This window comes from Tursiops truncatus, chromosome 5 (assembly GCF_011762595.2).
Source record: "Tursiops truncatus isolate mTurTru1 chromosome 5, mTurTru1.mat.Y, whole genome shotgun sequence".
In the NCBI taxonomy this organism is placed as follows: Eukaryota; Metazoa; Chordata; class Mammalia; order Artiodactyla; family Delphinidae; genus Tursiops; species Tursiops truncatus.
This window is the reverse complement of record NC_047038.1, coordinates 65,163,418-65,171,393: the sequence shown is the minus strand read 5'-3', so window position 1 is coordinate 65,171,393 and position 7,976 is coordinate 65,163,418.

The following is a 7,976-nucleotide window of genomic DNA, read 5'->3' as shown; positions in this document are numbered from 1 at the left end:
AATGGGGTGCTGCTATAATAAAAACTTAAAATGTGGTAGTGGCTTTTTAAAGAAATTCTTTTAAGTCCTTTACCTTTCTATATAAATTTCATATTTGCTTGTCAATTTCTTCTTCTTTTTTAAAAATTTATTTAGGCTGAACTGGGTCTTAGTTGTGGTATGTGGGATCTTTAGTTGCAGCATGCGAACTCTTAGTTGCGGCATGCATGAGGGATCTAGTTCCCCGACCAGGGATCAATCCTGGGCCCCCTGCGTTGGGAGTGCAAAGTCTTACCCACTAGACCACTAGGGAAGGCCCTTGTCAATTTCTTTATATAAGTATGCTAGGATTTTGGCTGGGATTGCATTGAATCTATAGAACAACATAGGGGTCGTTGCCACCTTACCAAATTGATTCCTCCATTCCACAAATATGGTATATCTCTTCATTTAATTATAAGGTTTTCTTTAACTTTTCTTTGCAATATTTTGTAGTTTTAGGTATATAGCTTTTACACATCTCTCATCATTTTTATTCCTGATATTTTTATGCTATTATAAATGTTTTTAAAACTTTCAATCATCACTGGTAAATAGAAATACAATTTTTCTTTTTTTTTTTTTTTTTTTTTTTTTTGTATGCGGGCCTCTCACTATTGTGGCCTCTCCCGTTGCGGAGCACAGGCTCCGGACGCGCAGGCTCAGCGACCATGGCTCACGGGACCAGCCGCTCCGCGGCATGTGGGATCTTCCCGGACCGGCGCACGAACCCGTATCCCCTGCATCAGCAGGCGGACTCTCAACCACTGCGCCACCAGGGAAGCTCAGAAATACAATTTTTTTGATGCTACCATAATTTTTTTAAAATTTCAGTTTTTCATTGCTTGTAAATAGAAATTCAGTTTTTGTGTGTGTGAGCATTGGCCTTGGATCCTGTGACCCTTTTACATTTCCTTTTTGGTTCTAGTAGCTTCATTATAGATTCGATTGGATTAGCTATATAAATCATCATGTCATTTGCAAATAAAGACAGTTTTACTTCTTTCTAATCTGAATTCCTTTAATATGTTTAACACATACAAACACACACACAGGTACAACAACATGTGTATGTGCAGCTGGAGGCAATTTGCTAAAATTTTGTTAAGAGATTTTATACCTATATTCTCTGTAGTTCTCTTTTCTTGTCTGTGTTTATCTGGTTTGGTATCAGAATGATTCTGGCTTCATAAAATGAGTTAGGAAGTTTTTCCTCCTTTTCTATTTTATGAAAAAGTTTATTTAGAAGTTTTACTATTTCTTCTTTTAAAGTTTCATAAAATTCACTAGTGGCTTGAAGTTTTCAATTTCTTTAATGTATATAGGGCTTTTCAAGTTTTCTTTTTTCTCTTTATTAGCATAAAGTTGTTAATATTCTTTTATTAACTTGATATTGGCAATTTATAAATTTTATTTTTCTTTGATCAGTCTAACTAGAGGCTTACCAATTTTATTGATTTATGTCAAGGAGCCAGCATTTATTTTCATTTATATTTTCTACTATTTTTTCAATTTCTATTTTATTAATACTGTTATTTCCTATCTCCTAGTTACCTTGGGCTTAATTTGTTGTTTTTTGTTATTGTCATTTGTTTTGTTTTGTTTTGTTTTAGCATGAAAGCTTAGATTATTGGTTTGAGTATTTTCCTTTTAAAAAAAGTATTTAATGCTATAAATATTCTTCTAAACACTTAGCTGCATCCCACAAATTTTGATATTTTGTATTTGCATTCAAAATATTTTCTAATTTTTCCTGTGGTTTCTCCTTTGACTAATGGATTACTTAAGAGTGCATTGTTTAATTTTCAAATATTTGGGGATTTTCCAGATAATCTGTTAGTGATTTCTAGTTTAATTCTGTTACGATCAGAGAAAAAGCTTAGGATGATTTCAGTTTTTCCTGTGTACTTGAAACATTTGTGTATCTTGCTGTTGTTAGCCAGATTATTCTATAAATTTCAGTTAAGCCAAGTTGGTGACTAGAGTATTCAAGTCTTTTTTTAAATAGAAGTATAGTTGATTTACAATGTTGTGTAATTTCCAGATCTTTTATATCCTTTCTGATTTTTTGTCTACTTGTTTCACTCACTACTGAGAGAGGAGTGTTGAAGACTCCATGTATAATTGTATATTTGTCTCTTTCTCTTTTCACTTCTATCAGTTTTTGCTTTGTGTATTTTTGGCCTTGGATTTTTAGGTGCACACACATCAAGATTGTTGTGTTACTGACAAATGAATCCATACCTCATTTTATATTGTCTGTCTTTAACCCTGGTAATTTTTCATGTTCCGAAGTTACTTTATTTTATATAAATGTAACTAGTCCTTCTTCTGATGTCATAGACTGAATTGTGCCCCTACTCCCCAAATTTATATATTGAAGCACTAACCCCCAAGTACCTCAAAATGTGACTATATTTTGGAGATAGGGTCTTTAAAGAGGTAATTAAAGTTAAATGGAGTCATATAGTTGGGCTCCAATCTAACATGACTGGTGTTCTTATAAGAAGAGGAAGAGACACTAAGCAGGTACTTGCACAGAGGAAAGGTCATGTGAGGACAAAAGAGAGAAAGAAGTGATCTGTAAGCCAAGGAGAGAGGCCTCAGGAGAAACCAACCCTGCTGGCAACTTGATCTTGAACTTCCAGTCTTCAGAACTGTGAGGAAAATAAATTTCTGATGTTTAAGCCACCCAGTCTGTGGTATTTTGTTAAGGCAGCTTTAGAAAAATAATAACATTTGACTAGAGTTTTCATCATATATTTCCCCCAAGATTTTAATTTACCTATATAATTATATTTAAATTGGCTTTCTTGTAGATAGCATATAATTGGGTCATCTATTTCTATAGCCAATTTGAGAATCATTGTCTTTTAATTAGAGTGTTTAGACCACTTATATTTAATATAATTATTAATATGGCTAGACAGGTCCACAATTTTATTATGTTTTTTGCTTGTTTCCTATGTTTTGTTCTCTCTTCTTCCTTTCCTATATTCTTTTGGATTATTTAAATACTTTCAGTGTTCTCTCTTACTTTATGTATTGTACTTTTAGCCATGTCTCTTTTTCTTTTAGTGGTTACTCTAGGGACTATTAAATGTAAGCAGTGTAAAACACTGGTTAAAAGAAAGAAATCTGTTTATTTTTTCTTTGTGACTTCCCTTGCAAATCTTAGGAGATTAATATAAATGAGGCACTGTCATCTTAAACCTCATTGGAATTGAGGTTAATAATCCTAACCACACTGGATTTATATAAACACAAGTCACGTTGACAAAGGCAATGTGCTTGACTGATTTTCTGCATCTCACTGACTTTTTTCAAGATCAAATCCAGGAAAAATAAAGGGAGAACAATAGACTTCTGTGCAGGAGTTTTGTCTCAGCCAAAGTAGCATCAGATTTAAGACAATATAAAAAATCAAGTCATCTTACTAATATCATTCTCAAACTTGAAAAATTGCATGGGTTTTCCTGGGCTTAGAGTTTAGTAGATGTACAGACTGTTAAAATAAGGAAGTCTTAAATAAATGGAAAAATGTTATACATTTATGTATGAGATTATTCAGTAGAGCAAAAATGTCAGTTCTCCTCAGATTAATCTATATGAAATATAATACTAATCAAAATTCTAAACATATTTCATCAAAATGATACATTTACTATAAATTTTATAAGGAAGATATATTGTGAATGAAGGGTTATGGCAGATTTGATAAAGCAGAAGAAAGAAGAGAGGCTTACCCTAGCAGATATCAAGATATATAACAAAGGTACATTTCTAATTTAGTTCTTTTCTTACAATAAATAACATGTACATGATGATATTGTCCCCATCTCCTCAAAACTATTATATGACTCAATAATACAAAATTTGGGGACTTCCCTGGTGGCACAGTGGTTGAGAATCCACCTGCCAACGCAGGGGGCACGGGTTCGAGCCCTGTTCCAGGAAGATCCCAAATGCCACGGAGCAACTAAGCCCGTGCGCCACAACTACTGAGCCTGCACTTTAAAGCCCACGAGTCACAACTACTGAGCCCATGCACCACAACTACTGAAGCCCGCGCACCTAGAGCCCATGCTCTGCAACAAGAGAAGCCACCGCAATGAGAAGCCCGTGCACTGCAACGAAGAGTAGCCCCCACTCGCCGCCGTGCAGCAATGAAGACCCAATGCAGCCAAAAATAAATAAATAAAATAAATAAATAATAATACAAAATTTGATGTAATTTCAATGAAACTAAATGTTTTTCTCTCAGTGATAACCTTCTAGACAGGATATGAAGCTAGAACAAAAAAGTAAAAAATGGTAGAATATTTGCCTGCTCCACCTTTCCAGTTTTTGGACTCTATCCTATTCCTCCACTTCTTGGGAACTTTTTTTGTTGTTGTTGCACTATAGTTGATTTACAATGTTTCAGGTGTACAGCACAGTATATAGTAGTGTGTATCTGTTAACCCCAAATTTCTAATTTATCCGTCCCCCACATCTTGGGCATTTTATTTCAAGATTATTGCTAGTGCACAGTGGAAGAAAATATATTGTATTTTATCATGTTTACTAATGTTGTGACTGACTTTTTTTTCCTTTTTAATTGAAGTATAGCTGACATACAATATTATGTTAGTTTCAGGTGTCTGTAACTTTGATTTTTTTTTTTTTTTTTTTTTTTTTTTTTTTTTTGCAGTACGCGGGCCTCTCACTATTGTGGCCTCTCCCGTAGCAGAGCACAGGCTCCGGACGTGCAGGCTCAGCGGCCATGGCTCACGGGCCCAGCCGCTCTGCGGCATGCGGGATCTTCCCGGACTGGGGCACGAACCCATGTCCCCTGCATCGGCAGGTGGACTCTCAACCACTGCGCCACCAGGGAAGCCCTGTAACTTCGATTTTTAACTTCTATAATCTAAATAACAATTATTACTTGCAAAGTCATTGTCTTGAAAACTATTTTCACGAGAAATCATAACTCATTTCATTAAAATAAAGACAGAAAATTCATCCTCAAAGAAAACTCATTTGTCTTCTAAGAACAGCATTTCAGAGATTCAAAGAAATTAGAAGTGGAAAAATCAATTAGAGATAATCTACCAGCTTGTCAGAAAGAATTGCTTTCTACAAAATGTGTTCTATTTCTTTGTCTAGGTTAATTTTTAAATGTCTCAAGGGATGGAGCACTTGTTATATCCCTCTGAAGTCTTTCCTTTTATATAACTGACCTTCCCAAGAATCTTGTTTCTTTTTCTATTGTCTAAACTCCATGTTAGTTATTAATTCTGTGCTATTGCTTTTAATTATACTTTTTTCCTGTAGTAATTCCTCTTCTCCCAAATTCTGTTTTTATACTCTCAGATATTTGTAAGAAGCTAGGCTTCATTTAAATTAATTACATATGTTTACTTATAATAAAAAAATCTTTTACATCAAAGAGATCGTTAGGTCTTTTTCTCCATTTTCCCTTTTTGTCCTGTCTGTCTCTCTCTGACACTCTCCCCTCCTCCCTCCTTCCCTCCTTCCCTCCCTCCCTCCTTTCCTTCCTTTCTTCCTTCACTTGCATTCTTTTTGTAGACAAGGCAATGGGGTGCTTAAAAGTGGAAGGTACTGGCAGGAATATGTATAGAAAGGAGAAGACAAATTTTTTGCTTGATCCAGAAGACTATCAATTCCTTTGCAAATTAGCAATATGGTTCTTGTCTATCTCTGCTACGACTGAAGCATTTTTCTCTTGTTAATGATTTCTGGTTCTTTTATAACCCCTTTTGTCTTTCAACTTTATTTCAGATTTCCCCCTTTCTATTTAATTATGCTTATATAAATTTAAAATTCAGTATTTTTCCAGATTGGATGGTATTATTTGTTTTACCCTTTGAACATGAAGGTGATGGGTTTCCTCCATTTACAAGATTTAAATTCTAGCCTTTATCTGTGCAGATGATTAATAGTGAGATATCAGGTACATTGGTACTCTGGACTAAAATTTCTACTGTCTGAAGATAAGCAAAACAAGGATTTTAGAAGGGGTGAGAGAATATCATATGGCCAGTGATGGAGTTTGCCCTGAGCATAAGAACATAAATTCTCTGTAGCCAGGGTCAGTTCAATAAATGCCACAGTCTGCAGTAACAACTCTTGGTAACCTGGGGGAAAGGCAGACACAAAGAATGTGATGAATTTTATTGTGTGCTGATGTGCTAATAAATTGAGTTTCTATGAATTCCTGTATAAAGTCCATCCATTATCATTGTTCAAGAACCATGGAATAAGTGTTTATAAAATTTACTGAATATATTTTTAATAGTGAAAATTTACAGAGAAATTTAATTAGCTTTCTCCTCTTACCAGGAAGCTGTCAGGGCTTTAAAGCAAAAACAAAAACAAAATTTGTGGTGGAATTCCCTAGAAAAAGGACCATATACTACCTTTCACAGAGTCATAACATCTCATTAGGTAAGAGCCTAAGCTCTGGAACAAGACTGCCTTGCTCAAATTCTGCCTCTGTCTTTTTTTTTTTTTTTTTTGCCTCTGTCTTTTAATAGCTGTGTGACCTTGGAAAAGTAACTTAACACCTCTGTGTCTGTTTCCCCTTATAAAATGGTGATACAGCCTGAGGAAGAATTGAGTTATAAATTGAGAATGAACAGAGTTAAAATTGTAAAGTGCTTAGTACAGTACCTTAATAAAAGCTAATTTTCATTTTCTCTTTTCTTCATTCATTGAACAGATATTTATCAAGTGTCTTCTATGTGATAAGCCCAGAAATAGGAGTTCACAGTACAGCAACAAAGAATCATACAACATCTAACTGTATGTAGGGGGGCTCTGGAATGTCAGGCTCTGGAATCAAGAAATGAGCAATTAACTGTTACTGAACCGAACTTGCGTCCACTCACCCACTGCACAGCAAAGCCAACTTACTGACACCAGGTTGTGTTAAAGGAAAGCACACCATTTATTTGTAGGGTGCCCAGCAAGGAGTGTGAGTGGCTCATGCTCAAAGGCCATGAAATCCCCAGTGGCTTTCAGTGAGGGGTTCTTAAAGGCAAGAACTGGTGTGAGGGCTGCAGGGTGTGTGTTTTTTTCTATCTGGTTGGTGAAATAACAGGGTGAAGTTTCGGGAATCTTAATCATCAATCTTCTGGGTTCCAACCAGTCTGGGGTCTACATGCTTATAGTCACCATCCTCCACCTGGGTGGGTCGGGGGCGGGGGGCCTTAGTTCCTGTAGAACAACTTAGAGAGTGTCAGAGTGTTATGTATATCCCTTAAGGAGGAAGTAGGACTCTGTTTTCTTGCTGAATTATTGTCATTATATTTTTTGTTTAACAACTTTTACTTTGTTTCTGCATTCTCTCAGTTCTCTAATTAGTAACTGCTTGTGCCTATTCTTTGGAATTCAGGGAAGGCCTAGGAGACTAAAGCTTTTTTCTATAAACAAGAAACAGGTGACTCAGAGGGGCTTTTGTACCTGGGAGGGCCCTGCAGTGTCCTGCTCGGTTTCATAACATGTGTAGTACATTCAAGGAGGAATCTTGGTCTTTAAAGAAGGAGTATGATTTTGAAAAGTGCAGAAGGTGAATGAATAAAGCAGGGAGTCTAAAGTTAATAGCATAAGCAAAGGCACAGAAGCATGGAAGTACATGATGTTTGCCAGTGAGTGAGCAAGCATGGGTAACACATCACGGGGTGGGAGAGTTGGGGAGGGGATAAGGCCCTCTTTCCATTTTTGGTGAATCCCTTATCGTATGAATTTGGGTTGTGGGAGGCCCTACCTCCCAATAGGGAATCTGAAGGGAGGCAAACGTTCCCTCTCTCTGCCTTCTGACTGCTGAGACATGGACGTGTGACCTTATCTATTTCCACCTGTGAACTTGAATAGGGAGACAGTGATGCTAAGTTGCCAATGTACAGGAATAGTGGCCACAGCAAGTGACCAGTGGAGTGGGGCAATTGGTGACA